Source organism: Dromiciops gliroides, chromosome 3 (assembly GCF_019393635.1).
Source record: "Dromiciops gliroides isolate mDroGli1 chromosome 3, mDroGli1.pri, whole genome shotgun sequence".
NCBI lineage: Eukaryota > Metazoa > Chordata > Mammalia > Microbiotheria > Microbiotheriidae > Dromiciops > Dromiciops gliroides.
The window spans coordinates 212,980,152-213,003,154 of NC_057863.1; the positions used below are offsets into that span (position 1 = coordinate 212,980,152).

Consider the following 23,003-nt stretch of genomic DNA (forward strand, 5'->3'; position numbering starts at 1 on the left):
CATTCCAGGGATTTTAAGGCAACATCAAGAGATTGTCACAGGATCAATGTTCAAGGGGGCGGCTAGGTGGTGCAGTAGATAAAGCACCGGTCCTGGATTCAGGAGTACCTGAGTTCAAATCCGGACTCAGACACTTGACACTTACTAGCTGTGTGACCTTGGGCAAGTCACTTAACCCCCATTGCCCCACCAAAAAAAAAAATGTTCAACCCAATATTCGTTCTATCTCTATATATACTTTCTACCTCTATAAATACATCCTATATCTCTATTCAATATACTTTCTATCTCTATAAATCTTTACAATGATGAGAGATTTTCATAATGTTGACCTTAGGATGTCAAATCACATTAAATTACCTTCAGAATCATTGAAGAAAGGTAGAATTATGTTCATTATGGTCTCTGTACTAAGTATATTTTATTCTCATTATAATAATTTTTCATTGATAATTCATGGTAGCAAGCAACTTTACCATTAAACAAAACCCTCATATAAGCAAAACACTCCATTTTCTAATTGTTCTGCATGAATGTGACTTCCCTGTGAACATAATTACTAACCTCCTTCTCCTAATTTTTGAGTCATATAAGTCAGCCGAAGAACATTCTCTAGCACTTTTTACTGAATTCTTTGCTCCTTATGGCAGAGGATCTCTGGGCAGGAACCATTTAATTGTACCTTTATGTCCAGTCCAAGAAAGTACATAATTCTACAAGTTATTAACCTCAGCAGATAAAGTTGTCCAGATTGGGAGAGGTGATCAAAGGGATTTCACTATATATTCCTTATGCCGTATTCTTTCACTGGCTCCTTTGGGAAGCAATATCAGTAATAATGGTCATTTACATAGTATTTTACAGTTTGCAATCCTGTGAGGCAAGTAATATAAGTATTGTCCCCAGTTTACAGATGAGGAAATTAAAGTTGAAAAGTCAAATGATTTTCCTCAGACCTAGTGATAATGCCATGATAAAAAACCAAGTCTCATTGACCTGAACTCAATGTTCTGGTGAGAGGTAGAATGATATAGTGCAAAAAACACTGGCCTCTGAGTCAGAAGAAAAACCACGTTCTAATTCTGACACATAATAGCTGTGTGACCACGAATAAGTAAACTAACCTTTCTAAGCTTCAGTTTCTTTATCTGTCCAATGGAAATAATGATAGTGATACCATTTACCTCACAAAATTATGTTAATCAAATGAAGTTTATATATATATATATATATATATATATATATATATATATATATATATATATGTATATATACGTATATATATATTATTTCATAAACTTTAAAGGGTCATATAAATACCTTCCACTATTCAATTTAATGTGTCCTTCATGAAATACACATGATCCTAATAGCTGAGTTCCCACTTCAGTCTTCATAGCCCATATAACTAGAGGTGATCTTTAATCCTTAGGGTTTAGCATCTGAGGCTATAAGAACAGGAAATGCACAGAATGAATAAAAAAGTAGTCATTAAGTATTTAATGTATGCATCTGAATAAGGAGTAAAATAAAGCACTTGAATTACAATCTTCTTTTCTTTTTGCTTAATTTCTCAACCAAAATATATATTCTGCTCCTGATAAAAATTTCTAATGGCTATTGCCAGAGGCAAGCAATAACTATTAAGGAGATTTTTTTCTATTATACCCACCTGCTGTCTGAACATTAAAAAGTCATAATGAAAGAACTTTCATGTTTATTGGGCAAAATCTCAGATCCTGGGAGATGATATTGGTGTATTTCTATCATTTGCATGACCTGTACATTGATTTTCTCCTCTAAATATCTTTGCTTATTTCAACTTAACATATCCTAGCAATGTCAGAGAGACAGGATGGCATAGTTTTAGATAGTAGGATTCCAAGTCTGAAAAGCTTAGGTTCAAGTTCTAATTGATAGATAGAATAGATAGTTGGTAAGTCAGTTAACTCCCTCAGTGCTCCCTGGGCAACTTTCTAAGACCATCAGTTCTAGAGAAGGTCATGATTCTGGCCTACCTTGGTAGAGGGAATTCCTCCATGAGGAGATCCCCATAAACAATTAAATAACAATCCCCATCCCTATCTCTATCCTAGCAACATACTTAAGGACCTTTTAATTACCATCAGTAAAGTTATACAAGCATGTTGACACAAGCCAGCTGGAACAGTTTTCTCATTTTGTGTTCATGCACAGGACTGAATTAGACAATTCATTGAAAAACCAAATTCATAAGTGTGATAGAGGATTAGATATGCTTATAGATAAGTACTGCTCCAATAGCAAAGGGGTGGTTCATTCATAGGAAAAGAAGTAAAACTCAATTCAACCAACATTTATAAAACATTTAATAAACATAAAATTCTGTGCTTGGTGCCAGAGATAGAAAGAAGAAAAACACTAGTATTTACCCTCAATAAGTTTACAAGGCAAAGGGATGAGGAGGTCAAGGGGTAGGGAGGAGGTACAACACATACACAAATAATTATTCTATAAGGGAGAATGTACTAAAATAAATAAATGGAAACCTAGACAATATTCCCTACAAAAATTTGCAAAGGGAAGAATTATATTCAAGTAGGGATGTCAAGGAAATCTTCATGAATAAATTTGACCCTGAGATGTCCCTTGAAGGAAGGAAAGGATTTCAACAGGACTTGGTGAGGAAAATACATTCCAGGTTTTGATAAAAGTCCCCTTACATTCATTCTGCCCAGGCCTTGGGCCCTAAGGGTTTAATTAGGCTACATGCTATTAATGATTTTAAGCCCATGAGTAGTCTTTTTTCATGGAGATCTTTAATGGGGACTAGCTAAATGTCTTTGGAAGGAATGATAGATAGATGATAGATTACATAGATAGATAGATAGATAGATAGATAGATAGATAGATAGATAGATAGATAGATAGATAGATAGATAGATAGATAAGACATTTATGGACATTCATATGTATAGACATGTGCACACACATATAGACATAGACACATGTGTGCTTATCTAGGATAATGAAACTGAGGAAAGAATTAATTACTCAAGGAATAGACCATTTACTTGGGTCTGAATATGGAATATATAAGTAGCAGATTAGTATGAAAAAGGACTGAAAATGTAGAATGGAGCCAGATTGTAGTGGGCTTTACAACCCAAGATAAGAAAAGAACCAGGAGAGCAACTTATATGATAGTTACAATAATTTAAAGGAAAAGAACTTTTAAGGACTCAAGAATTCTGATCAATGAAATGAACTTTCATAATTCCAGATGACTAATGATTACTATTTCCCAACTCTTGGCAGAAAGATGGTGGACTAGAGGTACAGAATGACACATATATTTTCAAACACAATGCACATGTGAGTTTAGTTGACTATACCCACTTTCTACAAAGGAGGGTTTTTATTTTGGGTCAGTATAGTTACAGGACAGTAATAGGAGAATAGTGCAAAATAAAAAGAAAAGGGCATCAATGAAATATCAACATATACACAGAAGAAAGGTGTCAGACAATCAGGACAGTGTTGGTATTGTTATGTTAAATTTAACATATACTTTTTAAAAAGTTTATTTTAAAATATACCACTGTCTTTTTTGTTCTTTATGTAGGGAAATGCTCGTGTTTGTTGATATTTATTATGTCCAGGACAAAAAAGAAAGATAAAAGGCACATTTCCTACCCCCCGCCACCCACCCCCCCATCCCCATAAAAAAATCAAAACCCAAAGTTAAGGATTATTAAATTTATTCTGTGAAGAGTAGGGAGCATATGCTGGCTTTTATGCACAGGAGTAATAATTATCAGAATGATACATTTCAAGGATTATTTTGGCAACTTTGTATTAAAAAGGGATAAATTCAACAAAATAACACTAGTGTGACAGTCTATTATATAATAAATATACTATGAATACTACAGCCTATTTCTTGGCCCCAATTTCCTTCCATAGACACCTTCTTTAGCTCCAAGCTAAGCCCAAGCTCTTCAATTCAATCGCCATTGACTGAGAAATGGGAAGGACAAAAGCAATCAGAGAAAAGACAAGCTTCATTACAGGAACTAAACCTGAAAAGAGGCAGGGTGTTATTACTTTAAAAAAAAAAAAAAAGGAAGTAGCAGGAGCAAGGATAGAAGAATCAGCCAAAAGCCTCATACTATTTTTGGAATCAGAGGCTTCTTTCAGGTAAAATATCTATGTTGAGATATCCTATAATTTCCCTTTCTCTCCCTTCTCTCCTTCTTTCCATACCATTCTAAAATAATCAAGAAAGTTCTTTGATTTGTGGACTGTCCAGGGTTCTAAATAAAACAACTGATATAAAACTTGCTGGTGGTGTGATCATGAAGGATAGAATCAAAATATGTATATTTATTTGATTGTTGAGTCTTTCCTCTACTTTTTGAGAGAAAAGGGAATTATGAAGATAGGCTCTGAGGGATGTCTAGATGATGAATGTGGATCTAGGCAAAGGTAATTTAGGGGAAATTACATAATACACTTGCAATGTACATAACAAACCTTAAAATGAATTCAAGCCTTGTAATAAAGGAGTAACCTTCTACCTTATAATGACTAATCATTCACGGTACTCCAGTGAACATGGACTTAAAATCCATTGTTTCTTCTCCCCTGTAATTTATATTGTTTGTTCTTTATGAGTTTTCTGGGCGACATTGAAAAATAGATATTACAAGGTTATGCAATAGTAGCTTATCTTCATTTATCAATATAAAGCTGAAATTTTCATAAAAACACACATTTTCATTTAAATGAAGTGAGGAGCTGTGCCACTTAGGGGACTATCAAGAACATCTGTCTCCTTTGGCTTTTTACATCTAAAAATGATACACTCTCAATAAATTACTGCAATAGAGAAGTTCCCAGGCAAACACAGTCAAGTCAGATTAGGACAGATCCATTATTTTCCAAATATCATGGGAGATTATGAGAAAGCTAGTGGGTTGATTTTGCAAATTCTCTATTAAGGATTTTAAAAAATGATAGATTTGTTTCTTTTTCTTCTCTCTCTCTCTCTCTCTCTCTCTTTTTTTATCTTAACTGAGAACTGAGCTGTCAAGCAGAGAGGGGGAAAAAATTCAGGCATGACTACCAGAGGCAGGGATATGACACCTTTCATTATTACATTTTTATTAATATTTTTGTGTACATAATTTTCTGCTAGGAATAGACTCAGAGTTTGGAAGGTGTCCTAAGCATGCAGTCCCCACTTTTGCTATCAGCTATTTAAATAACATGATTAAGTGTACTCTGGAATAAATCAGCAATTCAATTTGGCCAAAGCTCTTTAGGTCATAGAAACTTAGTGCTAGAAGTAACTCAGAGGTTAACCAGTCAAATACAAGCTTCACAAGATTCCTCTCTACTAAATACCTGGCAAATGGTAATCCATCAGTTCAAAGACCCTCAATGAAAAAGAATTCCCATTCTTCCTGAGGTGATCCTATCCACTTGGTGATAGTCCTAATTGTTAGGGAGTTGTTTCCTTAACATCAAGCTTAAATTTGTCCTTTCTCAGTTTCTACCCATAGCTCCTCATTCTCTTCTCTTCTCTTCTCTTCTCTTCTCTTCTCTTCTCTTCTCTTCTCTTCTCTTCTCTTCTCTTCTCTTCTCTTCTCTTCTCTTCTCTTCTCTTCTCTTCTCTTCTCTTCTCTCTCTCTCTCTCCCTCTCCCTCTCCCTCTCCCTCTCCCTCTTCCTCTCCCTCTCTCCCTCTCTCTTTTTTCTGGTGTGGCAATTACAGTTAAGTGACTTGTCCAGGGTCACACAGATAGTAAGTGTCAGGTGTCTGAGGCTGGATTTGAACTCAGGTCCTCCTGAATCCAGGGCTGGTGCTCTATCCACTGTGCCACCTAGCTGCCCTTCTAATTCTGTTCTCAAGGACAAGTGTAAATCTAATCTTTCTTCAGTAAGAAAGGTCCAAAAGACTTCAGCAAAATCCTCCCTCCCTCTGACACTAGCTGTGTAACCATGGGTAAGTGATTTAACCTCTCTGAACCTCTTTCCCTGTCTATATATCCCTGTCACGGAAAAAATGGGGGGGGGGGGTCCTTAGGTATTTTTTTTAAAGAATTACACCTTCTCACACACAAATTCAATTAGAATAAAACAATCTTTTATTTAGGCACTGGAGAAAATGTCCCAGGGAGAACTTCTCTCAAGGAGAGATGGTTCAGAGAGATGTTCTCTGAGATCCTTGTCTCCTCGAACAGGAGAAAGGCCAAAGCTTTTGTAGATGGTAGATGGGATGATCACCTGAGCCCTTATTGGGGGTGGGTTGGGAGAAGTCGGGTGAGGGGTGGTTGTTCTGATTTCTGGAATTATCTCTGTCCCCTGGCACTGACCAGGCAGCAGCCATGCCTAATAGGCTCATCTCCCTTACTTCTCAAGGTGTGTCTATCCTTTAGTTTAGCTTCTCAAGGAGAGTTACACCAGGCCCATGTCCTTTAGTTTAGCTGACCTGTTTATGTCCCGACGCCATAACATACCTAAGAGGCTAGAGATACACAGTGCAAGGACTCAGAGGAACTCAGGGTAGATAACCAGACAGGCAGTATCTTCTCAATGGGGGAAGCAGGCTCCCCAGTTCTAATATTCATTGGTTTATCATCCACATACACACCATGGCTGTCCCAAGCACAACCTTATTTTAGTTCTAGGGTTTTCTCAAAAAGGGGAAAGTATTAAAAAAAAACACAAACAAACAAAAAACCAACGTAACCAGTGTACAAATGTGAATCACATATGAAAAAGATCTTTTATTCCCACAGAGAAAATGGAATTCTAAGCACAAAAGGATCAGAATGAGTTACAGAATGATTGGTGTAGAATTGTATAACTTATCACTACTCATACAAACAGTTGAGAGAATAATCTGGAGTACAGATGTATGATAGAGGCAACTAGGAGGCACAATGCACAGAGAATTGGTCCTGGAGACAGCAAAACCTAAGCTCAAATTCATTCTCAGACACTAACTAGCTGTGTGAAATTGGGCAAGTCATTCTGTCAGCCTATTTTCTCATCTGTAAAATGGGAATAATAATGGCACCTACCTCCTAGTGTTGTTGGGAGAATTGGATATTAGATGAGATAATATTTGTAAAGGATTTACTATTATTACTATTTCCTCCATTTGTATAGAATGACAATTCACATGTAACACATAATCTTAGAAAGTTGCCTAGGGTATCATGAGGCTAAGTGACTTGCCAAGGTCTTATATCTAACATGTACCCAAGACTCATCTTGAGCCTATCTCCATGATTCCAAGATCAAGCATTTATTCACTTAATCATGCTTTCACTCAAAAAATGAAGGTTATTGTTACATTAAAATGACATATTTTATAGTTTAAGGGAGAGGTACTCAAGGGTCTCATAGTAAATTCTATACCCATATTCAAAAAGAATCCTAACTGTAGGAAAATGTCTTTAGGAAAAAGTCAGTATTCAGTCAAATTAGGTGACAGATATGGAGCATGAAAATCCTCAGCTATGACTCCTTGCTAAATATTGTCTTCTCCTATGAGAATATAAGCTCTCTGAGGGCAGAGCTCTCATTTAGGGGGGAGGGATAAAATTCAATAAACATTTTTTTTAACCACATACTATGTACCAGGAATTGTGGTAAGGGCTAAGAATACAAATAAGAAAAAGAAAGGCAGTTCCTACCTCAAAGCAATTACAGCCTAAACGGGGAAGAAAATACACAAAAGGAAGCTGGAAGGGGATAGGGGTGAGGCTTGATGTTTTATGGAGTGAAAACCAAGCAGAATTGCTGATAGAAAATGGAGAATTACTTGCAATGTTCTGAGCCCCCTATAAAGGAAGGCTTTAGGTGGAGTTTATTGTTTTACCCTCCAGTCAAGAAGTTGTTCAGTATCAAAAACTGAGTTTATCTGCTTGGTGATGAGATTTCAGGTGATCATCTTATCCTAGAGGAAACATAATGTTCCACAGAGGGAAAAGAAAGTAAAGCTGCTAATGGAAAATGGAGAGAAATATTAACTTGTTTTCACCATATAATTATGTCTGGAAAGTTCATTCAGAGATCATCCTCTCTTTAGCAGTTCTGAATCTATACTCTGATAAAATAGCGTTATATATGACAGCATTTTTAAAAAGGAAACTCATTTGGAAAACAATTTAATGTCTCTCAGCCCATAGAACATTTCTTTTATCTAACCTTTCATTTTGATCAGTCCTCAAAGGAAATGCATAATTCAATTCAATTAAATACCCTTTATTAAGCATCTACACTGTGCTAGGCACTGGAGTTAAAAATAAAATATCTTACCCTTCACACATTATTCATTCATCTTCACAAAATCTTCTATTATCTCTCCTGAGAAATTTATTTTGTTCAGGCTTGATTATAATATTATGTTATAATTTTTGCCAACTTTTTGGTATGGTTTGAGAAGTCCAGCCTTTATTTTAAAGTCATTACTTGTGTGTGTGTGTGTGTGTGTGTGTGTGTGTCTAAGCATAAAAAATGAGTGGCATCTAGAAACACTTGATGAGAGGTTAATGTTGCTCTTCACAGCACTGATTAAAATTAAAAACTTGATACAGATGTAATTCTGGTTAAAACCTTCATTTTAAGATTTTTTTTAAATGAAGAATACCTGCAATCTGTATTATCACTTAAATTGTGCTTCTTTGGACATTTTCTAGCTTCACTTTTAAGGGATACAAAAAAATGCAAGTCATATACCAGAATTCACATCTCATTTCTTATAAACCTGAAAATCTCTAACTAAGTGCTTTGCATGGTTATGGCTAATTTATCTTTACAATATTTGAGGAGATTATCTTATCTGAGAGAGATTTTATTTATATCATTTAACTTGAGAATGAAGTAAAATTCATTTCCTTTTCTCCATTTCTCCTCTTTTGGAGAAGTTTCATCAGTTCAGTATTAAAAAAAAAAAAAACTATTCAAGGACACTGAAAATGAACTTCAACAATCTGTCAAGACTTTTGTCCTTGTTACTCAAGAATCTCAAGACTATATAATTTATGACTAGCATTATAACATTCCTTTATGGGGAAACAAAGGCTATCAAGTCTTGTAATAATTTCAAGAATGGCTAACAAGTTTGCAGAGGAGAGAGAGCAAGTTATAATGATCGCAGCATGATCAAGTGTGAGACTGAGCCAGGAGTGTCTGAGTTCAAAGTCTACCTCTGACACTTATTAGCTTTGTGACCATAAGCAAGTCATTTAACTACAAAGAACCTGAAACAACTAACTCTCTAACATCATGGGATCTTAAGGAAGGGACATTAGAAGCCATCTAATCCAGCCCCGTCATTTTACAGATGTAAAGACCACAGCTCAGAGGAGGTTAAGTGTCTTGCCCATGATCAGACCAATAAGTGTCCAAGGTGGGTTTTGAACACAGGACCTCTCATTCCAGAGTTAGTGTGGATACCACTTTACCATATTTCTACTTTAACTAAGCTACTAAGATTTATTTACTGAGTTATTTTTTTTTAAGTTTAAAAGTTATAAACTGTATTAGTGACATTTCCACTTTCATGAAGACATATTGGTTACATTTCCACATTGATGAAGACATATAACAAGAGCACATAATTGATTATCTTTGGTTCTTTTGTTTTGTTTTTATCAAACTTATGACTTCACTGGTGTAGAGAATTCTGTTTAGGAAACTCCTTCCAACAGAGTTGGACAACTGTTCTCCGCAACTTCTGGTGTTAGAGGACCTGGAGGCACTAAGGGACTATATGATTTGCCCAAGGTACACATACATTGTATGTTCAGAAATAGGACTTGATCTCAAGGCTTTTTGACTACAACCCTGGCTCTCTACTATGCCTCTGATAAATCAATGCCCTAGCTATTATTAAAACTTAAATAAAATGTATTTCCTTTTAGCAGACATGGACCAGTTAAGCTACCTTCATTTTGACACAAAACTTATTTCATCTTATTTAAGCTACATTTTCTGCTTATTTTATCTTCTCACTTTAGTATATAGGTATATTGGAATCCTTCTTCTACATATTAGACCCTAGTATTCAGTCCCCAACATAGAAATTAGCACGAAAGTTGGAACTTATTAAGTAGAAAAGTTAAATATGCAAAATAAAGAACAATTGTTAATAGTAACAATTGACATAAAACAGATTCATTACTTTGAGAGATGAGTATACTTGATTGGTTAGTCTAAACAAAATGAAATTGCTATTGTGTAGCACTGTAGTCACCAAAATAACTCCACCAAAATAATTCCAGTGCAATGAAAATGTCATGTAGAATAGCTGTTTTCCACTCTTGTTTTCTGTGGGGGTTAATCCTCAGCAAAGAAAGAAAACATAATTTGTGTATGTGTCACCATGCTTATATGGTAAATTGAATTACTTCTAAGGGAAAACAAGTACTTAGCTCGTGAACTTTGAAAAGGACTAGTTTCATACATATGAGTTCTTATCTAAATGAAAAGTCTCTAAAATTTTATCCTCACTAGAATCCTTCTTGTTTCAGGTATGCCACATTCAGGTTAGACCCCATATTTGGGGTCCTTTAAGAAGGACATTATCTAGTCCAAAAGAGTAAAACCAAGATGGTTCATAAATTCAAAACCATATGGGGTTATTCAACCTGAAGAAGAAAAGAATTAAGCTGTCTTCAAGTATTAAAGGGACAATCATGTGGCAGAATGACTGCAATTGTTTTGGTTAGAATAGGGTAGAACAGGGGGCAGGTAGGTGGAACAGTGAATAAAGCACCAGCCCTGGATTCAGGAGGACCTGAGTTCAAATCCTACCTCAGACAGTTGACACTTACTAGCTGTGTGACCCTGGGCAAGTCACTTAACCCTCATTGCCCCACCCCCCAAAATAGGTTAGAACAGATTATAAAGGGAGGAAATTGAAAGGATGAAACAGGATGGATTAAAATGAAATGGAATAAGGGGCATCTAGGTGGTGTAGTTTCCAAAGCACCGGCCCTGGATTCAGGAGTACCTGAGTTCAAATCTAGGCTCAGACACTTGATACTTACTATCTGTGCAACCCTGGGCAAGTCACTTAACCCCCATTGCCCTGCCAAAAAAAAAAAAAAAAAAGAGAATGAAGTAGAATGTAATGGAAAAGGAAAACATTATATAGTGCTTACTATGTGTCAAGCACTATGCTTGGACCCAAAATGTGGTGCTAAGAGCAATGGCTTTTGTTGTTGTTGTTACTCAATTATTTCGATCAGAAACGACTCTTCATGACCCCATTTGGGGTTTTCTTGGCAAAAATACTGGAGTGGTTTGCCATTTCCTTCTCCAGTTTAGATTTAATTTCAAGTATTTCTCATTCCAAAACCAGTGTTCTATACACTATGCCACCTAGCAGCCCCTAAGAGCAATGGGTAGGAATTATTTAAAGGCAAATTTTGGTTTGATACATGGAAAATCTTCCTAAAAAGTAGAGCTGTTCACAAGTAAAGCCGGCCGGCTTAAGAAGTGATTTCCCTGTCAAGCACATTCTGAAAAAAAAAAAAAAAGAGACATATTGTAAAGAAAATCTCTACTCAGGCATGAGTTAAACTAAATGGCCTCTGAAGTTTCTTCCAACTCTTAAGAGCTAATGATCTTAATCTATACACCATTCACTCTACTTTGTAATTTTCTTTTGTTCATTTTCTCATATCTGAATATCTTTTCCAATCCTTATTTGTAAAACTGCTAGTTCTCACAACTGAGGGTCATAATTCTACTCCTGTTTATTTGATTGTGTTCCTTTCACTCATTTCTGCAACTTAACAAGATTTCTGTTGATTTTCACTTTCTACCTTTATGATGATGGGATTCTGCCTTAATTGCAGGACAGAATCCTTATGGTATTTGTGGTGATGAATCACATAAAGAGATAAAAAAAATCATAGTGTGTCCAACTTTACAATTTGTCTTCTTTTTCAGTATAATAACATTCCTCTAAAAGGACAAAAAGTGTTGGCTGTTGGCAGAGGATGACTGTTTAAAATGAGAATATTGGGTTCCTTTGTAAATTTATAAAGTTGATATATTGAATTTGGTGAATGTAGAAAACTGCTTTGTCTTAATCTACCTGGAATCTTCAAACTTGAAGAATATTCTAACTGAAATAGATCATGTTTTAGGTAGTGGAAACTAGTTCTTAATTTTGAAATATCACCTCTCAATTCTATTGAGGACAGCTAGGCAATGCAGTGGATAGAGCACTGTTATTGTACTTAGGAAGATCCAAGTTAAAATATGGCCTTAGACACTAGCTAGCTATGTGACCCATGTCAAGTCACTTAAACTCTCTCTGCTTTAGTTTCCTCAACTGTAAAATGGGGATTGTTATAGTACCTACCTCAGAAGATTGTTGAAATAATATATATAAAGTGTTTAGTATTGTGCCTAACACATAGTAGGCACTTAATAAATACTTACTCCTTTAACCCTTCCTTTTTTTTGTTTGTTTGATTTTTTGCAAGTGATGAGGGTTAAGTGACTTGCCCAGGGTCACACAGCTAGTAAGTGTCAAGTGTCTGAGGCCGGATTTGAACTCAGATCCTCCTGAATCCAGGACCAGTGCTCTACCACTGTGCCAGCTAGCTGCCCCCCAACCCTTCCTTATCCATGATTACAAACAAACAAACAAAAAGGAAAATGGAAACCAAATTCTGAATTGTTTAGAAGAAAAACATATTAATTTCTAACTTTATGTCAAGCATAGTGTTGAGCACTGAGGATACAGAGAAAAGCTAAACAGCACCCTTGTTCTCAAGAAGTTCACATTCTAATTAGGGGAGACAACGCATTAAGGGAGATTTTGCTTCATAGCAAATGGAAGACAGGTGGTAATGAGAATCCAGTAAGCAAACCAGAAGGGCAGATGGTAAGGCCCCATGGATAGTGAGGAGAAATTGAAGGGCAAATGGTACCCCAAATGTTAGGAATGTAGGGGAGTGGGTAGCAGGCCCAAGTGTCAGAGTGCAATGCAGAGGGTCTCTGGGTTACCACAAACAGGGTTGAGTGTAGGGGAGTCAGCAACCAGACAAAAGTGAATCCAATTCCTGGTCGGAACTGGGCAACAGGGATTAGGGTAGGGAAGAAGAAGAGCATTCAAGAGCCAAGCTCCCAGCTGAGACAAGAGAGGAGAGGATTAAAAGCACAAATAGCTGTAACTATTAATACGAAGGAAACAATAGCTTGATCATGAGATTGTAAAGAACCTATACAAATTTGAAGCTTATTCCTAACAAGAAGTTGCTACCTTTATGGAATAGTGGAGAGACTGTTAGACTTAGAGTGAAGAAGAACTTCATTCACATAGTACTTGACATTCACTATGTGACCTTGGAAGTCCATTAATTTCTTTATGCTCAGCTTCCTTATGTGTAAAATGAGAAGGTTGGAGTTGATGGCCTCCAAATCTATGTTCCTCTGACATCTTGGATTCTGTTAGGAAGAAGTGACACGTCTGTTTTATTAATAAAGACGCAGCTAAAGGATATAGCTAAGATGGTACTATAAAGACAATGTTTTCTAAAAATAATAATAACAAAAATACTTATTGAGAAATATCCATTTGTGAACACCTAATCCTACCAGAGGTCTGTAAACAATGACATTTATTTATTAGTAATTCATTCTATTTTATTCCAGATGATCATAGATTTAGAGCTAGAAGAGACCTTGGAGTAGATGAGAAACCTGAGACTCAAAGAATATAAGTGACTTGACTAGGGTCCTCCAGCTAGGAAGTGTTTGAAGCCGTATTCATAGCAAGTTACTCCTAGAGAACCAAGCTGCCCAAGGTACATGGATGTTAAGTGACTTGTGTTAAGTGATACAGCTAGTTAAGTATCAAGAGCAGAATTTGAACTCGGGTCTTCTTGATTCCAAGCCCAGCCAACAGTCCATCCTCTATGCTAGGATAAAATCTCACTCATCTATGTATATGTGTGTATATATTATACATGTACTATGCATGTGCATATAGTATATACAAATTATATATGTATATGTGTATATACATATGTATCTATGTATACACATATATCTACATGTGTATAAATGTGCATGTACTAATTATATATAGTATATTGTATATACTTACACTTACATACATGTATATATAATGGCATTCATATGTGTGTGGGTATCTATGTATACATGTGTGTATGCACATATATCCTTTGTATATACTATATGTACATGCATAGTACATGTATAATATATTAAGTACATATACACATACACTTAATACTAGAAATGCCCTTGACTCTTCAGCTTACATGTGATGCAGGAGATATCCAAGAGACCAGTATTTCATAATGCCTTATTAGTAGATTTTCTTTTTCTAGGAAATACTATAATATACTTTACTTAAAATTATATGCAATATATCTTAAGTTTTTCATCTAATTTTAGCTAGTACCCTATCTTCAGGGCAACTAAGTGGTGCAGTGGATAGAACGCCAGATCTGGAGTCAGAAAGTCATCTATCTTCCTGAGTACAAATTTGGCCTTAAACATTTATTAGCTATGTGACCCTAGGCAAGTCATTTAACCCTGTTTGCCTCAGTTTTTTCATCTATAAAATAAGGTGGAGAAGAAAATGGCAAACCACTCTGGTATATTTACCAAGAAAATCCCAAATGGAGTAAAAAAGAATCATACTTAACAACAACAAAAAACATATCTTCAGGAAGCATAGGGACTTTTTAGATGAAAAGGAGCACACATCCCCTCTGGGATGTTTGGGAAGGTTTCATTGTGGATATGTTATTTGAACTGGGCTATGAAATATTCTGTTGACCTCCTAAAAGAGAGAGGCAGATACGTTGAAAGGCAAACATTTTTAGTCAATGCAGAAATTCATTTTGCTAGACTATAAATGTTTATTAGAAGGGTTTTGTGATTTTTCCCCCCATGGGAGAATTGAGAGGGAGAGAAAATGTTTGTTAATTAAAAAAATAAAATAAAACAGAAATGGTTTTCTTTTTCCCTAAGGAAATGTGGATAGAATTTTGACATGAAGTGATTTTCCATAATTATATTCATTCTTACCATAAATATTTTTAAGTTTATAAACACAGGCTTAACTTTAATAAGACTGCATTTAATGACACTGCATCAATTTGATTCTCTGTAGAGACAAGGAATGCACCAAGAGTAGATTATAAGGAGCTTGGTGGAATTGCCCCATGAAAAGTCGGCCTGCATGGTATGATGCTATATCTCTAGATGTGCCTCATTAGGACAGAAATTCAGAATCAATAAAGATGTGTGGGCTAGGAACAGAAAGGAGTAGTCATATGCCAGACAGTGCCAGGAAAGGTATGAGATATTGTCCAGTCTCATTATAATAGTAGGAACCAGAAAATACATTTTTCTACCCAGCTAGGATAGAACCCAAGAGGGTGCCATTGCTTTCTGATGGAGCAAAAGAATTTGAAGAGAGGTGATAGAAACATGAGCTTAAATTCAGAAATACTGAATTGTTACATCCCAAGTGAAGCTAACATATACATTCTTGATTACTAATATAGTAAAGGGCTCTGCCTAAGAGTAGTAAAAAATACACTTTTAGCACCTTGAAGATAAAATAACAATTCTAACTAGATGAACAAATTTATAGCAGAAAGTGTAATCCCCATCAGATCTCATTCTGATAGCTACCTCTATCTTTTGAAGGACCCACAAAGACCACCAAAAGTCCGCTTTTTGATTGTCAACACTTAAATAATTAAACAGCCAACTTCTCTCAATCTGCATCCTCCTATTAAATTGTGTTTAGAGTGATTTTTCTTTCTTTTTTGTTTTTTTGGAGGTAATCAGGGTTAAATGACTTGCCCAGGGCCACACAGCCAATAAGTAATTTTTCTTTTTAGAATCCCAAATCCTTCCCATGAGTCCTATGTATATTCATTTTGCATAGCATAATAGAAATATCACAACTGACTATTCTTCATATACGACTATTGTGGATTTTTTAATTAACCTATTAACAAGTATTTATTAAGTTCCTATCATGCATCAGACAATGAGGTAGAAAGGCATAGATTAATAGAAATAAATAAATGTAATCAGTAGGAAGGAAGGAAGGAAGGAAAGAAAAGGGGAAGGGGGAAGCTAGATATCAGAATAGGGACTGGATCTGTGATTTCACTAAAACAGGGAACTTCTCAGTGAAGAAACTCCCTCTGCTGTTACAGATCAGCATCTTCTCTACAGTGTCTAGTTTTAAAAACACTGCTTAGAAGAGGACAGATTGGGGCAACTAAATGGCGCAGTGGATAGAGCACTGGCCCTGGATTCAGGAGTACCTGAGTTCAAATCTGGCCTTAGACATTTAACACTTTACTAGCTGTGTGACCCTGGGCAAGTCACTTAACCCCAATTGCCTCAGTAAAGAAGAAGAAGAAGAAGAAGAAGAAGAAGAAGAAGAAGAAGAAGAAGAAGAAGAAGAAGAAGAAGAAGAAGAAGAAGAAGAAGAAGAAGAAGACAGATATTAAGTGACTTGCTTAGGGTGATCTAGCTCATGTCTGTTGAGAGTTGCTGACTTTGATGTTATCTCTCTACTTATTTGGCATTAATAGCTAAAGAAATTTAGGAAAGGTAGATGAGATGGACTAGAACTTCTAAGAAGTGGCTGTGAGGTGGGAGTACATTCCAGGCATGCGATACAGCAAGACCACAGAGGTAGGAAATAGAGTGTTCTTTATGAAGAAATGCAAGTAGGCTAATTTGACTGGACCCTGGAGTTCCTGGGAAGGAAAGGTAAGTCGAAGCCAGGTCATAAAGGGCATTAAAATGACTAGCAGAAGATGGTGTATTTGTAGAGGTAATAAGAGAACACCAGGGTTTCCCTATTTTTTCAACAAATACACAATCTCACAGCAGGACTTGACACAAACAGCCCTACACTTTAGGAAAATTTCTTTGGCAGCTGTGTGGAGCTTTAAAGTGAGGATAAACTTGAGACAGGGAGAGGAATTAAGAGGCTGCTAACAATAGTTCAAGTTAGAGGAGATGAAGGCCTTGAACTAGGGTCGTAGTCATGTGTGTGAGTGTAGAGGAAATGATTGCAGAAAATGTTAAAAAGGTAGAATCAATAAGACTTGGTAATTAATTACCACCTAAATAATCAGGTCAGTTAAGTGGTACAGAAAATAGAGTGCTGGGCCAGGAGTAAGGAGTTCAAATCTAGCCTCAGACATTTTCCCGCTGTATGACCCTGGGTAAATCATTTAACCTCTTTAACCTCAGTTTCCTTATCTATAAAATGGGAGTAATAATAGCACCTCCCTCCCAGTGTTGCTGTGAAGGTCAGACGAGGTAATAATTGTTAAGTACCTAGTATGGTGCCTAGCACATATAAAATGCTATATAAATGTTACTTTTTATTATTTATTAGGTATATGGGGTGAGGAAGGGGAAGGCAATTAGCTTCAGCTGGATAACCTTTTAACTCATAAGGTATTTACCAGAATAATAAACTATTCTATTCAAAGAGTTTTGTTTAAAAATTATATTGTCATCTTTTATTTTGTTAAAAACAGAAGAAAGTGAAGGATAGAGAATGTGCACACTCTGTTTTCTTCTTTACATATCTAGTAGAGAGATTTTTTGGTAACCTGTAATTAGGATCTTTCCATGTGGTTCAGTCAATAAAATAAATTCTACTGTTTACCTTTCAGTATTTTTTTTCTAATTTTTTTGCAGCTTTACTCCACTTCTGGAGAGATTTCCTAACAAGTGACTTGTGGTTTCTATTTATTCCATGAATTTGAACCCTGTTACTACAGAGCAACTTTCCTCTTATTTGTGATTATCAGCAGCAGAAAACCCACTTGGGAAATTTGACCTTCCATTAGTAATTGAGGAAGTAATCTTAAATCTTCTTTTGCCCAATATATAAAGTCTTGATTCCCTGAAAAACATAATTTGCCTTTTAAATGGTCTGAAAATTGGGGCGGCTAGGTGGCGCAGTGGATAGAGCACCGGCCCTGGAGTCAGGAGTACCTGAGTTCAAATCCGGCCTCAGACACTTAACACTTACTAGCTGTGTGACCCTGGGCAAGTCACTTCACCCCAATTGCCTCACTAAAAAAAAAAAAAAAAAGAATTAAATGGTCTGAAAATTCTGCCATTTATTAATCAGGATGTTCAAAATGCCAATGTTCTCTGTTCATTTTACTGAATACGTTTCTTTATAGCTTATTCTCCTATTAACCTACTGTTTTTCATTAAGTGTTTTTATTAAGATACTGTTCCCCCACCCCCACATATATTAGACTTTAAAATATAAAATAAAATATTGGAGGGTAAATCAAGTCAGCCATTTTTCTAGCCATTTATTGTGTGAATATGTATAGATATTCTCAAATTTCAGAACTGGCCAGGACCTTAGAAATCACTTAACCCAAATCTCTTATTTTAAGGATGAAGTAATGTTTATGGCATTTGAGCAGACAATTCTAGTCCTGGAGATATGAGATGGCAAAGATGTTCAAATCATATTCCTTTCTGTTATAATAAACTGAACTATATGAAAAGCTGAAACAGATGGAGGGCTGACCTTGGAGTCAAAAAGATGTGGCTTTTTATTTTTAATTTTTTTTTTTTTTTGGTGAGGCAATTGGGGTTAAGTGACTTGCCTAGGGTCACACAGCTAGGAATTGTTAAGTGTCTGAGGCCAGATTTGAACTCAGGTCCTCCTGAATCCAGGGCCGGTGCTCTATCCACAAAGATGTGGCTTTAAGTCCTACTTACACTACATATTAATTGGGCAACCATAGACAAATCACATAATTTCCTAGTGTCTCAGTCAACCCTCTCATATGATGCTACAAACAAGGTGATGATCTGTATAGGCAGAAAATGATTCCACACCATGAGCTCTCCATGCTGATAAAATTCTTAAAAAGAAAATCTCCTATGCCTATTGTCTTCCTTTCTGAGGAAAGCAAGTGGAGCTTACAGTGACCTGGCAGAAAATGTTCCTGAATTATTATCATCAGTGATCTCCTCATCACTAAACACAGTGAAGTGCAATCATCCAGCCTCCCTGATTTTCCTGTAGTATTTAATACCCATTGCTATCAGGTATACCTTTCTCTATCTCTTTGCTTGAGGGAAATCCCAATCTCCTGGTTTTCATCCAATTTAACTACTCCGTTTCAGTCTTCTTTGCTGACTCCTCTTTTCAACCTTGAGGTAGGTATTCTTTATAGATTTGCCTTTGGTCCACTTTTCCTTGCCTTTTTTCTCTTCCCTTTCTTGCCTTTCCCTACCTTTTGTATCTCATCCCTTTTCTTTTCTCAAGATTCACTCTCCCTTGTTGATATCATTCATTCCAAGAACTTCAACCACCACCTCCATGCAAATGAAGCCCAAATCCCCATAGCACCAATCCTAATCTCTTCTGTGATCTAAGATCCACATCTCCAAATGTCCATAGTATATCTTTACCTGTCTGACCAAATAACTTCTTAAACACAACACATGCAAAACTGAGCATATTGTCTTCTCCCTGAACCTGTGCCTTCTTCCTATTTCACCATTTCTATCAGATCTATTCCAGTAAGTTCCCAACCTTAATGTCATCTTTGATTCTTCCTTCTCTCTCATCTATCATATATAATTAATTGCCAAGTTGTGTCAATTCTACTTCTACAACATTCTTTCACTCACTTGGTTACCAGTCTAATTCAAGCCCTCCTCCCCTCTCACCCGGACTAACATAATGGCTTCTAACCTCTACCCTCTCTAAGTTATCTGTTTAAAATATTGCCAGAAAATGTGCTTTATGCAAATTGATTATGTTTTATGCAGAAATCTACTTTTCAGAAAAATCTTCATTGGGTTGCCTTTTGCCTCCCAAGTAAATTTCAAACTTCTTTCTTTGGTATTTAAAGCATCCCACATTCTTTGTTTTTGTTTTTGTTTTTTTTTTGCAGGGCAATGAGGGTTAAGTGACTTGCCCAGGGTCACACAGCTAGTAAGTGTCAAGTGTCTGAGGCCGGATTTGAACTCAGGTACTCCTGAATCCAGGGCCAGTGCTTTACCACTGTGCCATCTAGCTGCCCCAGCATCCCACATTCTAATATCATCCTTTTTTTTTTTTTTTTTAGTGAGGCAATTGGGGTTAAGTGACTTGCTCAGGGTCACACAGCTAGTAAGTGTTAAGTGTCTGAGGCCGGATTTGAACTCAGGTACTCCTGACTTCAGGGCCGGTGCTCTATCCACTGTGCCACCTAGCTGCCCCTAATATCATCCTTTTTAAAGAATTAATTTGTAATACTTTCCTCTGTATACTGGACACTACAACCAAAATACTTCCTTGGTTTCCCCCAAATAAACATTGCATGTTTACACTTCCAAGGCTTAGCTCATGTTCTTCTTCTTCTTTTGCCCTCTCTCTTCTACTGACTATTGAATTTCTGTGATTATTGAAAGCTCAACTCAAATGCCATCTATTCCTTGAAGACTTTCTTGACCTTTCTCCAAAATTGGTAACACTTCTTCAACCTTCACAGGGATCTTTGTTCTGTAACTTTCTGATTCAGTAAAGAGATAGCATTGCACAGTGGTTAGATAGCTAGCCTTGTGACCAAGATGATGTGAATTCAAGTCTTACTTCTGAAATAATGGCTATGTGACCTTGGGCATGTCACATATACTCTCTGTGTCCCAGGCAATTCTCTAAGACAACTAAGTTGTAGAACAATTTCTGATCTGTATTGGTAGAGGGAATTTCTCTATGAGAGAGTTCACAGGGCCACAAAAAATGGATTTAAAGTATATGCATCTTTATATCTTATCCCCTCACTTAACTATAAGCTCTGTGAAGTCAGGAATATCTATGTAAACACTAATAGAGTAAGCATATAGAAATATTTGCTGAGATGAAAATGAAACAAACAATAAATTTGGTACTAGCTATTTTCTGTTTTGAATGTTAGCCTAAGGATCTTTTTCATATGAATTAAAATATTTTAATATAATTTCATTATTTTAAATATTGAATATTGGCTGTTTTAGAAACTTCAGCCTTTGATTCTTTGATGGAACATTTCCAAAAAGGGAGTTTTCTCAAAATCTTATTAGTCTTCCTGCTGTCCTTGTAAAACAAGTGGGATTGATTTATTTAGGACTTACACCTTGTCTGCTTTTCAAAAAGGTATTTAAGATGAAATTCTTGGAAAGGTGGATAGTAATTTAATAGGTAATGAAGGGGAGGAAGGCATTCTAGGCAGAGAGGATTGCATGAACAAAGACATGGAGTCAAGAAACTTTGGGCTTAAGCTTAATGTAAAACTGGAAAATCTCAAATAAAACCAAAAAGTAGTAGAATAAATGTTATCTAGTGCTTGGGATGACATAGCTCCAGTAGTAGTTGGGCATTGAATTTAGTTCCATGTTCCCTAAGGGTTGAGGGGAATAAAAAGAAAGATACACATTGGCATAATCAGTATGTATCTTTGAAAAAAACAAGTGTGCAAATTAATCTCCCTTAAAAAACTGCAACTGGCACTAAATTCAAAGAGGAATTTATCACATGGGTCCTAATATAAAAGGTGTTAAGTAATAACATATATACAATGCTAATTATGACAGCACCCAAATATTAAATAATAAGCATTTTTAAGCTATTCTTGAAGAAATGGGACTCTCAAAAACAATTTACAGAACGATCTTTGGATTATAATACAAATATTTCACATTTTTAAATGACATTTGTTTCTCAAAGGGGGCCAATGTTTATATCTTACTAGTTAACCTAAGGAGTAAACATCTGTCTTGATTATTATCCCTTGTGAGGACAAACAAAATGTTGTTAAATACAAGTTATGTTAATTTGTAAATACTAGGAAGCTAGACATCTCCTAAGCATGAGAATTATGCATATGAGATTCTAACCCTTTCTCTACCATCAAAAAAGTCTGATTTGATCATCAGAAAAGTCCCAAATCACTACCTGGCAGGGAAATTTTGTATGCACATAGTGGCCAATGTGCTGCATCACAAACATTCAAATTACAAATTTGCAATTTAATTAATTTTACTAGCTCATCTTTTAATTAGTTCTATGTACTCAGCTCTCCATCTTTTTAACCATCAACATTCCCCTAAAGTATACCACCCAACTTCCAAATTCCTTAATCTCTATCATCTAGCATTACTACTATATGCACCAGTTCTATCTCCCTACCACCTTCCATTCTTTATTCCTTATCCAGTTGAGCTCTACTTCATGCCTGCTAGAAAAGAATGTAGACCTTTCCACTGTGCCATTTTCCAACACAATTTCTATTCCAATAAACTTTCCAACATTCTCTGACTTATCTTCAAATATAACTAACTGAAACTTGGATTTTCCTGGCACATACCACATTCCTTGCAATTTCCTCCACTGGGTGTCCTTTTTGCCATACTCCCTGACTTTACAAAGGCTGGCCCAGGAGCTCAATTCCCTCCTTATTGCCCACTATAACTTTCACATTATCATTCTGCCACCATCACGTAGAAACATCTTCCTGCCTTCATTATTGTCTTTTACCAGCTAGTACACTCTTCTCCTTTCCATACCATCATTAGAACCTAACTGGCAATGTTTTTCTTCACCCAGTAAGCCAATGATCAACATTTATCCTACTTCAACCATCAGTTTAGTCATATGTTAGAGCTCATCATCATTTATAAGTCTATCACTTCTAAGATCCTGAACTTTTGAATTCCCTTTTCTGATTATAATTCCCTCACTCCTACATTCCTACTGAAACTGTTCTTTATTCTCACTGTGTTCTTCACTCCCCTCAACTCCTCCCTATTCTCCAGTAAATTAAGCATTGAAAATCAGCCTCACACTACCCTGAGATTTTGAGGGAATTATCAGAATAAACATAAGTAAAAATTTGCTTGATCACGTTGATAGTATTTGGGATAGCATTTTAAGACTTTCAATGTGTTTTTCAAATATGATTTCATT

The 23,003-nt window shown here is 36.0% G+C and overlaps 1 protein-coding gene across 7 annotated transcripts in view; it reads left to right on the plus strand.

Moving 5' to 3' along the window:
• EPHA6 (EPH receptor A6) overlaps positions 1 to 23,003 on the plus strand; it is a 1,203,504-nt gene that overhangs the window by 911,585 nt on the left and 268,916 nt on the right. The gene's annotated exons all lie outside the window — the stretch shown is intronic.